General features: G+C 46.7%; 1 protein-coding gene across 10 annotated transcripts in view; it reads right to left on the bottom strand.

Annotated features, from left to right (window-relative positions):
* Positions 1-12818, bottom strand: part of Sipa1l3 (signal induced proliferation associated 1 like 3) — a 254269-nt gene that overhangs the window by 214733 nt on the left and 26718 nt on the right. For 4 of the 10 annotated variants that reach the window (XM_074057112.1, XM_074057118.1, XM_074057115.1 and 1 more), the window contains exon 1: positions 7726-8345. The exons of 1 other annotated variant lie outside the window; for it this stretch is intronic. The gene's annotated coding sequence lies outside the window, so the exon portion shown is untranslated. Of the gene's footprint in view, positions 1-7725; positions 8346-12818 lie in introns of those variants that run through there. 5 more of the 10 variants (XM_074057116.1, XM_074057117.1, XM_074057119.1 and 2 more) reach the window with 2 other exon arrangements.

Here is a 12818-nt window from a genome sequence, read left to right as displayed (position 1 = left end):
AAGTGAAGCCTCACAGCTAGGCTGTGCTGTGGGCTAAGCTCCCAGTCCTGAGGGACAGAATCAACAGACATCAGGGGAAAGGACCTCAGCTCCAAGTAGCAGTTTAGAAATAGGCTTTCAAACAGCTGGGCCCTTCCTTTCCTCCTCTCCATGGCCACTACCCTCCCTTATCCCGACTCCCCCTCTTTCTTGAGAGGTAAGGTCCCTGTTTCAGCAAACCTAGGGCTCAGTCTAAGTAACAGACCTGGCAGTTGTTCAGGTCTCCAGTCAGCACCCCAGCACCAGTGTAAACTTGGGGATGGAGCCAGGCACTGGAGGCTCATGTCTGTAATCGGGAGGTACAGAATCAGGAGGATCACAGTTAAGCCAGCCCCAGCAAATAGTTTGCAAGACCCTGTCTCAAAAATACTCAACAAAAACAGGGCTGGTGGAGTGGCTCAAGTGGTAGAACGCCTGCCTAGCAAGTGCAAGGCACTGAGTTCAAACCCAGTACCACCAAAAAAAAAAAAAAAAAACTTGGGGATGCACGCTGACAAACAACTCTGGGAATCCACTTTTTTATGTCAAGTCCATTCTTTGTCTGTCTCTGCCTAAAACTCAGACTGGCCTCTCTCAAACACTCTCTAAACACAGCACATACAACTGAGACTTAAGAATATGGACTCTAGGGTTGGAAGGGCAGCTCAGAGGTAAAGCGCATGCTCAGCAGGCACAGGGCCCTGCATTCCACCCCAGAACCAATAAACAAGTAAAATGAATGATAAAAAGATGGACTCGGGACTAGTTTTCAGAATCTCTCCCATCAGGCTGGCCTCTTGGCGCCATACCTGTTTTGTACACCCCAGAACGTGGGTGACACAGACCAACACTAAGCACAGTGCCACCTTTGATGGATGACAGTGGTGAGGCACACTAGTGATAAAGACGATTTTCATCCCTCACCTGCCCTCCTTCTCCAACATAAAACAGGGTGGGTGCAGCTCAGTGGCAGAGCACATGCACAGCCCAGGGTTCCATCCCCAGCATCAGAAAACAAAAACAAAATAAAAAACCAGGAGTGGCATCTTTGACCTATCACAGTCAACCCCCACCCTTGATTTACACATGAGTCTCACACCCTCGGCCCACACTATCCAACATGGTACATTTGCCTACCAAGAAATTGTAATATGGCTGGTGCAAACTGACATCAGTTGAAAGTAGAAAATACAAAATGTAAGCCAGGTGCAGTGGCATTTTCCTATAGTCTAGTCCCAGGGGTGCCTGAGGAAAGAAGATTCCCTTGAACCCAGGAGTTCAAGGCCAGCCTAGGCAACATAGTGACATCTGTCTCAAAACAAAGGAAAAACTATATTTCAAAGATTTAATGTGAAAAAAGAATATAATATAGCTCATTAGTAATTTTATATTGATTACATGTTGAAATAATATTTTGAATTGAACAAAGTAAATCATTAAAATTAATTTCCTCTGCTACTCAGATGGTAGAGATAGGAAGATCATGAGTTAGAGGCCAGTCAGAGCAAAAGGCAGTAAGACCTCAAGAACAAAAGGCTGGGAGCGTCTCTTGCCTCGTATGCTTGAGGCCCCGGGTTCAATCTCCAGTACTGCAAAATAATAATAATAATTTCCTGTTTCTTTTCACTTTTTAAAAATGCGGCCACTAGAACAGGGATTAACCAAGGCCCCGAGAGAAATGCTTAGAAGATAATCGAGCACTCGTTGCACGTTATACTTCTGATGAGCAGCACTGCCACAGACCCTGAGAACCAGTGTCGTATTCCACTTTCTGCTCTCAGCGTGTAGCCTGGTGCCTGGCACACAGGCTAAGGAGAAAAAGTGATTCATGGATGGATGGATGAAAGACACTCTCCATACTTCTGGTCTTCAAAGGAGTCCTCACATCTAACCAGGACTGCCCTTCATTCAAAATGTTTCACAACCTGTAAGGCCCAGGCTGCATCAAATCAAAATGAATACAGGTCACAGGGAGGAGAAAAGGGTTAGGGCCCCTGCAGGGTCCTACATCATCATTTTAATGGTGGAGTTGTAGTGTGACATTTTAACAGCCAATAAAGCTGGCTTAGTGCTTAAAACATCCTGTCTCCTGTCAACCCTAGTCCCTTACAAAGCTCACCCAAATGAGACACTACCCTTGCTCACCCTCCTTAGACCTGTGCTTTGTTTCATGTCAACCCGTTTCTAGTGTGGAAGCCATACAGTCAATCTAGATTTAAAACAAACAACAAACCATCCTAACAGAAATCACCTCCCAGGATGGCCTCGAACTCATGATCCAAGTGGTATCACACGTGAGCCGCCAGACCGGGCCTATCTTGTCTTATTACTAGTGGAAATGATGCCACTATGCCCTAGACTGCTCCCACTGCTGCATGAATGAGACACTATATCTGCAGTGCTCTGCCCGCCAAACAACATGGAAAGGAAATGCCGTGTCCACTTCCGCCATTGGCCTCCGCCTCATCCAGACAGCCTGCGAGGAGAGACGGGAAAGCGCAAGTCTGGAATCATTTCCTCTTCTGTAAAATGATTCAATAAAGTTAAGAGCATCATCAGACTACTGTCAGGATTAACTAAGGTGTGAAATGCTTAGAAGAGCATCTAGCACACAGGAAACCTAGGTAAATAAAAAGTGCTATTATTACTATTATTTTCCAAAAATTACAGTAGTATGAGCTTCCCTCCTCCATTCAGGATGACACTGGTTTTGTAGCAAATTTTCCCCACCTCTGGGCCTCCACACGTGCTGTTCCCACTACATGCAATGTTCTTCTTTCAGCTTCTGGTGCAGCCAGTGCCTCTTACTTACATGTCTCAGCTCACATGACTTCCCCTCAGAGGCCCAGGAGGCCTTCCCTGACCATTAGCTACAGTAATCACTCCTTCTCCACCCTTACCCCTCCCACCAGCCACTTTCTAGCCTCTTACCCTGTTATTTTCTCCATCATACTTAAAACCATCTGAAAGTGGCAGGATCAGGTTTTTCTTTTTCTTTTTTTTTTTTTTAAACTTAAACTCTCTACTTGGGAAGCAGAGATAAAAAGATTGTGGCTGGAGGCCAGCCTGGGAAAAGTTAGCAAGATGCTATCTCAAAAAACAAGTTGGGCATGGCGCTTCATGCCTGTAATCCCAGCTACTCAGGAGGTGGAGGTGGGAGGAGTAATCTGATGCTAGTCCAGGACAAAAGTACGAGGCCCTATATGAAAAACAAATTAACAGCAAAAGGACCAGGGGCATGGCTCAAGTGGTAGAGCCTCCGCCTAGCAAGTGCCAGGCCCTGAGTTCAATCCCCAGGGTCACAACAACAAAATATCTGAAATAATCTTGTTCACTGTGCATCTCCCCAGTTAGAATGCGAATTCTTTACGAGCAAGGATCTCATCTGTCTGTTCACTGCTGAATCCCCAATGCTGTGAGCACATGGTAGGTGCTCAATAAATTGGCCAACTGAGTAAAATAAAAATAACAGCTCACAACACAGGGCTAACAACAGCTCAGCAAGCTGAAAGTCTCAAGGACACTTCATCCAGTCTCCACCAAGCACCGAGGTTATGAGCGCTATCATGGCCTTTTGCCAGTGAAGAACAAAGCTCCATGCACACCTTAGAAACCAGTGGCTGTTCTGGGACTGAAACCAGATCCATCTGTCACCTATGCCACCTTCCAACCATTACACACTTCTTGCAAATATGAAGAGTGACACTTCCCACTGATGCTCACCCCCACTAACCCCACACCCACACCACTTGCTATGGTCAGGCCACCTTGTGGGCATCTACCTTCCTTTCCTGAACAAATCATCTTCCTTTTAGGGCAACTTGGCCTCCCACCCTAGACCTCCAACATTTCCAAGTGGGACTCCTACTTTATAACTTCTTATTTCTACCTGGCATTTCCAGGCTCTTCCTGTGAGTCCTGTCCCGCAGGGTTTTGAGTTACTTTGGGTCTGAAAGCTCATTCGTGTCATATGTGACAGTGGCACCAGGCCCTGACCTAAAAGCATGACACAATCTCACTGAACCTTCTCTCCTCAAAGTCCCCATAAGGAAGGTACTGGTGTCATTCTCATTTTCAGATCAGGAAATTAAGGCCCAGGACAAATGACTTGCCCAAGGTCTAATAACTAGTACAGGGCAGTCAGAATTTGAATCCAGGCTATGTGGCCTCAGAGTTTGTGTATTCAGTCACTATACTGAACTGCCTGTGTTTAAGGCAGTTCACGGTTCATTAGATGTGTGTTTGCTGACATAAAAGAACTCTCAGAAACATCTGCAATGTCCAGCAACAGGGGCATGCTGGAATAAAGCCTGGCCTCTCCACACTGAAGAATGTGGATACAGCCCTCAAAACAAGTCAGAGTTCTATGTAACAACATGAAGGGATATGCCCAATTATCAGGAGAAAAAATCAAGTCGTAAATACGTGTAGCTTAATCGTACCTCTTCTTTTTTAGGGACTAGTGGGGGAGGAGGAAGAAAACGACAGATGTAAACCTATACACATGAACATAAGCAAAGAAAAAGGTGAGCCAGAGCATCCAGTCAAATCACCACGGGCGGGAAGCACATCCGTTTTGTTCACTCTGCTATCTCCAAAACCTCGCAGTATATATTTATTACTCACAATCCGAATAAGCAGTTATCCCTGGGGGATGGGATTTGGGTGTGGGGGGTAGCATTTACAATCCTCCATCTTCACCTCTGTATGTCTGACATGCTACAATGAGCATATCTTTCTTGCATAACTTCTTTTTTAAGCCAACTTAAACACCCCCTACACACACACACAAAGGACATGACCAAAACAACCCTAAAAAATTATAGTAATATCAAGTCTTTTGAGAAAACACAAAGGCACAACTGGCCCAAGAGCCTCTCATTCTCACAGCTAAAAAACCAAACACTTCAAAGGATTCTTTTATTAAAATGTAAGTACACGTAATTTAGATCTCACAAATTATTAAACCTAAATTTGAGATAGATTAGTAAAATGTGTTTTATAGCAAAAAAAAAGGTACCAGTGTGTATTCTAACTTCCATTTTTGATTTACCACCTAACAACTGCAATGCCTAAAAAAATAGGCTCACATTTAACTCTTAAACCATTCTACCCAGACTGCTAAAAAAACATGTGCTGTTGTCACTAACAATGGAGATCAACAACAACAACAACAAAAGTCACAGCCTTACTTCTACAGATTAAAAAAAAAAAAACTTAGGCAAATTTCACAGCCACTATAAATATGATTAAGACCATAGGTTTCCATCCTCAAATGAAATCACAATGACAGGTTTCTGATAGCAGAGTCAACCTAAACAGATCCAGTAAATTCTCTTCCCAACCTCTTCTCCAGTGTGTGGTGTGTGCACTGCCTCCTCAAATGCCTGGGGTGATCACTTTCCCACACAGGATAATCTAACCCACTGACAGGAGTATAATTTTTCAGGAAGAAATTAACAACTCAGCTGATCTTTCTAGAAATGGGCCCTCTGAAAGCCAGGCCTTGCAGCTACTGCAGTCTAGCCAAGTTCACACTGTCTTCTCTTCCCTATTAATACATATGCTACATATGTCAATTCTTGGTGGCTTAAAACAAACAAATAGACCTTGTCAGAAAAGACCACCACCTGGGGAGAAGGAGACTGAGGGAATTTCCAGGGCCCAAAACATAGGAGATCAACATGATGCATCTGTGACATGGCAGTTCCATCCTGCCATGTCAACTGGATTTAGGAAGGCCAGGGAAGAAGAGAAAGAAGAACAGCTCCCAAGTTTCTGGCTAGGGCAAGTTGGTCGATGCTGGCCCATTTGCCATGATGGTGACTACTGGTTGTGAGAGGAGGAAGAGGTCAGGTTCGACATGTTGAGTTTACGATGCCTAAGGACGGCCATTAGGGGACACCAAGGAAGCATAGGCTCTGTATCTGGAGCTGGAGCTCAGGGGATTACTGTAGCTTTGAGACAAAGAATGACGAGCTGGCCACACTGGGCCAATAATTAAGAGTACTGGGGTGGAGATTCTAGCTCAGTTCACATGTTTAGCAGCGGGGCATGGTGGTGCATGCCTGTAATCTCAGTACTTGGGAGGCTGAGACAGGAAGATGGCAAGTTTGAGGCCAGTTTGGGTTACATGGTGAGATCCTGTCTCAAACAAACAAACAAAAAAAGCATGCACCAGGCCCTAGGTTTGATCCCCAGCAGTAATACCACCACTACTACTAGTAACAATTAAAGGAATGGAGTGAACACAGTGATGTGGAGGGGAAGCAGTGTGCAGGGGACTGCTGATGACAGGGACTGCTGATGACAGGTCAGCCCCATCTCCTCTCAGGCCCCTTACACTGCAACATGTTCCACAATTTAACCTTTGGCAAGTAAACTTTAGGGGCAGGAGAGAAGAGACACTAACCTTGTCCCCACTCTGCCCTATAGGTACAAACAGAAGCACAAAGGGGCTACCGGAAAGAAAAAAAGATACATTCATTAAGTGCTTACTATGTGCTGGGCCCTGTGCTAAACACTAAACATGTGCTGGAAGCATCAGAACGATCCTGGCATAAAAGTCCTATGACTACCATTTCACAGATGGGACACTGAGGCTGGGAGCAAACGTGTGGGGGAGCTCAGGGCTGTCATGTCACAACCCACAGACAGGCAGCCTCTGGACCAGATGGAGAATACTGAAGAATAACAATTACAATACATAAGAGCTGCTACTTAGTTGGGGGTGGCTCAGGCTAGGAATACAATCTCAGCAGATCCTTACAACCTTCTGAGAGTGGTACTGTTCAGGTCCCGTTTTTATAAATGAGGAACCCGAGGCTGCAGGAGGGGAAGTCAGCTAGACCTGTGTTGAGTCTGGCCCGCTGGGGAGACCAAGACAACAGCCAGAGCCCCACTCTCAGAGGGTCTCTGGGCCACTGGGAAAACGCTGAATAAATGGTATCATTTACTGAGCGCTATGTGCCAGCTGCTGCGCTAAGCACTTTACATATGGTATTCTCAAAGCACCGTCCAAACAACTCTATGAGGTGGCTGCTACCGAAATCCCCATTTTATAGATGGGGAAACCGAGGCACAAGAGCGGTGAAGACAGTTGCCCAAGGTCACACTGCTGAGGAGTGGTGGAGCTGAACCTGGGTAAGCTTCCTAAATTAGCAAAATAATCTCAGTTAACAGCAGCTTCCCTACATTGAGTGCTAACTACGGACTCGGCTCTTTACATGCACACGCTCAACTAACCCGCACGCTATGCAATCGATATGTTCGTCTCATTTCTCCAGGAACTAACGATAACGCAAACACGTAATAAGTACATTCAATGTGGCAAATGCTTTATTCGCCGGACCGCAACATCCCAAAACAATCCCCAGCAAAAGACATTCTCCCTCCAGGTTTTATCGAAGGGATCGGTGTGGTTGCCCCAGACCGCAGTTCCCAAGTGGTGGAACTGGGACGTGCACCCACGGCTCCCCGACTGCAAGCCCTTCCCTACAGCTCCGGGTTGCAAGTCTGGAAAGTTGAGCCATGCGGGCACGAGTCCCACGGGGTCCGGAGTCCCAGCGCCGCCGCCCCCCACAGCCTGTGCCCACACCGGCCGGCCGCCTGGTCGTCTGCCTGCGCTGGCTGACCCTCAGGGTCCGCGCAGCCACCGATTCCCCGCCACCATTGCGCGAGGCCGCTCCTGCACCTGGAGCCACATACCTGGGCGTCTCGGCTGCTCGCCTCGCGGGTCTGTCGACCGCGGCGTCCAGTTCCGCGCCGCTCACTGGAGACGCCGCCAGCTCCGGTGGCCCGAGTGACTTCCAGGCTGCCCACTTCCAAGCCGCTTCGCACGAAGCCTCCTGGGAACTGTAGTTTCGCACTAAGAAGCCGCGAGCTAAAGAGAGCTTGACGCGCGAGTGCTGCCGGGAGCCGTAGGCGCACCACCGCGCCACCTCTCGGGAACTGTAGTCCACTGGTCGCCTTCTTGCTGCTTCAGTCTCTAGAGCACTTCCGTAGCTCGGAGGGGCGTGGGGACAGAGGCGTGTCTTGTGCCGACTACTGCCCATGAGCCTCGCCACTCACTGTGCGGTGGAGGCTTCTCCTTTCTCCCCGCTGCGACCTTTCCTCCCTTCACTTCGCGGACCTTCTCCCTCCATCTCCGCAGGACGCGAGCCTCGAAAGGGGCGGAGGAAGCGGATCCGCACACTAGACTTCCCTCGGAGGAGGGCGGTGAATGAGGGTGGCGATACGCGCTCGCACTTGCCGTCTCACTCAGTCCTAAGTCGCCGCGGGCCCCTACAGGGAGGACTTTTTTTTCTCTTTCCCTTTTGAACGCGTGCGCGCGCCCGGCGCGGGTTGTCGCGTCGGGCGCGCGATAATGCGCACGCGCGCTCGTTCCCTTAGCCTGGGTCAGTCCGCTGGGCGCGGGGCTAACTGCTCTGTGCGTGGCGTCCTCCCGCAGCGTCTGCAGGATAGCTGCTTAGGCTCTCCCCCTAGGTCTGTTCGTCCTCATAGGAGCTCCTGGGTGCCGCCTCACTCGCTGTACCGTCCCTTGTCGGGAGTCTAGTCGCAGGTAACAGGCGCGGACACACCTCCCTTCCGGCCCACGCCGGGAGGACCCAAGTGGGTGTCCCCGGCCTAGGCGGCTGCAGAGCTCTTCCTGCGACAGAGCCTCGTCCACGACTCAGGCAGGGGTCTGCCCAGGACTCCTTAGCTTCCACTCATTCTTTGATGACACATTCTGAGGGTAACTAGTGTTTGTTGACTACCTACAGTCTGGGCAGTTTTTGTCCCAGTTTAGTCTGCCTGCCGACATAATCAAAGATTCGACCCTTTTCTTTTTTTAATGGGTAATTGCCACTCCTACTGTATAAGGAGTTCCTGAAGGAACTGAGTGGAATCGAAGGGCTCTCTGGTCCAGAAGCCCCATCAGTAACACTCTTCCTGCCTGGGCCTGCTTCCCTGAAGGCAAGATGCACTTGATGCTTGTGTCCATTCCTTCTGAGCCACTCATTCAACAAAAATGTGTTAAGCATCTACTCCACGTCAGGTAGAGTGATTATGGGGATAGATCAGAAATCAGAGAGAATGGGTTCCTACCTACCCTCAGGGAGCTCAGTCCAGCAGGGACATGAGGTCACCTCCAGACAATGGCAGCCTCAAGCAGTGCTACCTAACAAAGTTAAAGCAAGCTGCATATGCAGTTTTTAATTTTACATAAAACTGGTAAAATCAATAACATGTAGCCCAAATGTAGTCAAAATACTACTCCAAGTTGTAATGGAAATATATTTTTCACTGCTTCGGATTTACAATTGAAGCTAATTAACAAATAGTCATTTGTGTCATGGGTCATAGTAGCAAAAGGTTGAAAACTGCCCAATATTCATTAATAGAAATTTGGATAAATAAATGATAGTTCAGTTACACAGTGGAATGCCCTGCAGCTGGCAAGTTGAAAAACAAAGCAGTCTCATTTATTAATATATTAATATATATTCATGTTAATAATATGAGCTCTAGATCAAGAGAAAATATGCAAAACATTGTATAATATACAATCGTGTACAAGAAAATGATTTTTTTACATATATACTTGTGTAAGTACAGGACACTTGTAGAAAGATACAGAAAAGACACAACCAGGATTACTTTTGTGAAAGGCAAACAGGACAGGTGGTCAAGTGTAAAAAGGTAACTGAGTTTTCTTTTCTTTAAATGTTCCTTGTAAGTTTTAAGTATTTTTTACCACATTCATCAAAAAAATTTATTTAATTAGGAGGGGATAATAACTAAGTCCTACAATCATCGTAACAAAACATACGCAAAATGCCTTGTTACCACCTTTATGGCCTTATTGGTCCTAGATGCTAGCTAGCATTCCCAGGGATCCTAGTGAACCCTTCTACCCATTGGCATCAGCAGGCCCTGTTAAGGTGTGTTGTCAGTCTGGAAAATTGGTTGGTTTTTTTTTTCCTCACAAAGAAAGTTAAGTGCATTCCAGCCCTATCTGTGAAGTTGCCAAAAGGCCAGAGTAGTGCTCCTAGTCCCTGGGGACAAAGTTGGGCTCCTTATCAGTAATCTCATTCAAAGAACTGCTAAACCAAGGTTGCTTCTCTGACTTTACAGTCAACTAAATTAGGCCCTTCTGGTGCTAGTTGGACTTTCAACACTCAAATGTGAACCTTCCCTACAAGGCTATGTCATCTATGCAGGACCCTACTCAAAGTGTAGAGCATGTATCACCCTCATTTCAGGTGGTTAGGTATTGTTATGTGTACACATAGTACTTTATATTTTTCCTTCTTAAAACTGAATCACAAGAGTAGGGCATGATGGCACATGCCTGTAATTCTAGCTACTCGAGAGGCTGAGATAGGAGGATCCACTTGCACTCACAAGTTTGAGACCAGCCTGGGCAACATAGTGAAACACCATAACAACAACAAAACAAAACCTAATAAAATGAATCACTAGTGTAATAAGTTTGAAAAAATTTAAAGTTGCAAAAAAGATCAAAGAATAACTCCTCGTTTAGAATTTCCCATTGTGATCAATTTTATGACTACTCTTTTAATGTCTGCCTTCCCTGCTAAACTGTAAACTGGAAGCCTGCCTATATCCCCTCATAAGTCTATGAATGGACACAAGGGGCCTTTGACTGACCCAGAGTGGGCCCAGAGGCCTGACAGTGTCATGCAATGCTCCCTAGAGCCAATTCTATTACTAGGCAGGGCTCATGGGACATTTGCTTTCCCTTAAACACTGTTCCTTTGGTTGGACTGTAGCGAAGAAAAAGGAAATAGATCCAGTGTCAATACCTAGTCACAGATCTGGTTTTTCTCTAGAGTCAGCAGGACATACTACACCTTGGCCCCAGATACCCTCTCCCTTAAATTGACCACAGGCCTTGAATTGTCCCATTAGATTATATCTGAGTTATTAAGATATTGAATAGGCTGGTGGAGTCATTGAAGCAGTATAGCACCTACCTAGCAAGTGTGAGGCCCTGAGTTCAAATCTCAGTACCACACACAAAAAAAAACCAAACATTGAATAGTCAAGACCACTGGAATTCAGTCATCTGGAGCTCACTCCAGACTTGCTTTTAATGACAGGAACTGGAATTAGGGAGTGGAATGGGGGTGGATTTTTAGGAGAGAGGCTTCCTTTGAGGATAACCTGTGGAAACTGGTCTTAAGGATGGAAGAGGGTGGCAAGAAACAAACACAGAAGTTTAGGGTTTTTAGACCCTCTTTCACTCTCTTCCTAGCAATGTTTCCCCAAATGACCCCAAACACATGCTTTTGTAGGCTGGTTATGAGAAGCAGGACTCAGTGGAGATGTCTGGAAAAATGGGAACTGATGGCAGTGACTGCACATTTCTACAAATGACTACTCCCAGCAGCTCTGGGGCCTCAAGGAGCTAGCGCAATGATGCCCGTGGCTCACATGGGAGACTGAGACTGGATCATGGTTCCAGGCCAGACTGGGCAAAAAAGTTCGTGAGACTCTGTCTCAAAGGAAAAAAAGCTGGGTGTGGTGGCGGTGCTTGCCTGTCATTTCAGCAATGGTGGGAGCTTAAAATAGAAGGATCACAGTCCAGGTCAGCTGAACAAAAAGCAAGACCCTAAATCCAAAATAACCAGAGCAAAAAAGGCTAGAGGTGGGGTTCAAGTGATAGACTGCCTCACAAGCCCCAAATTTAAATCCCAGGACCCCCCAAAAAGAAAAAAACAAAAAAGGAGGAGCAAGTAGAGTAAATCTGAGTTTCTGGCCCATAGGGCTGTCCAGTGATGTGCAGGATTTGAAGCAAGTCACACTGGCCTTTCCCAGATGACCCAAATGCACAGCAAGTGCAAGGTTGACAGGGAACAAGATGGAAAAAGATAATGCAGGAGCACAGCATGCTGTCTGGGAAAGTGAAAGACCGGATGCTGGTGTCCAAAGCTTGTGCCCGGTTCCCGTCGTGAGTGGACCTAAGGGTCAGAGTGCTTCCTGTCAGCAGCTTCAGCTGGCAAAACTGTGGATTGGCTCTTTGTCTTTAGTCTTCCCTGCATAGCCTCGAATGCATCCTTTCAAGTTCTTGTGTCTCACATGTACAATGAAGATAAAGATACCTGCCTCTCAGGATTCTTTCCAGAACTCAGGAAGTAACTGATGTGGAAACTTCCTTGTGGGCTCTAACCTACTCTATACACATGCAAAATGATGGTGATAAGTTTTGCCTGATGCTTCTCCCCAAACCGAGTTATCAAGTTTCTGTGACAACACACACACACCGGTGGCTAGATACTGTTGGCTGACTGGGGACTTCAACAGCCCTTTAAAACAGTGGTCTCACACTTTAGTGTGGCTAAGATCGGCTGGAGAGTGTCTTAAAATCCAGATTGTTGGGCCCTGTCCTCAGAGTTTCCAATTAGTAGGTATGGGGTTTGGCCCAATAATTTGCATTTGTAACAAGTTCCCAGGGGATGCTGATGGTACTGAGCTGAGGAACATAGCTAGGGAACCATTTCTCTGAACTAATACTGTTTTCCTTCATCTAGAAGTCAAAGTTGGCCTCCATTGCCCTCTGCTGGCCAGAGTATAAATTTAGCTGCTTGTTTCCAGGGCAACTGAAAAGTAGGAGAGAAAGGGGAAGGAGGAAGAGGAGCAGGGGGAGGGGGAAAGGGAAGGGGTAAGGGAAGAAAAGGGAAGACATAGAGTGGCCACCACCTGAGACCAGGTCAGCCTGAAACCAGCAATCATCGTTTGCTGATTCAGAGTATACAAGGGTTTTCACGTGAATTACCCCATTTGATATTTCCAAT

Source organism: Castor canadensis, chromosome 16, assembly GCF_047511655.1.
Source record: "Castor canadensis chromosome 16, mCasCan1.hap1v2, whole genome shotgun sequence".
Taxonomy (NCBI): domain Eukaryota; kingdom Metazoa; phylum Chordata; class Mammalia; order Rodentia; family Castoridae; genus Castor; species Castor canadensis.
The sequence above is the reverse complement of the archived record's forward strand: the minus strand, read 5'-3'. Positions and strand labels throughout refer to the sequence as shown.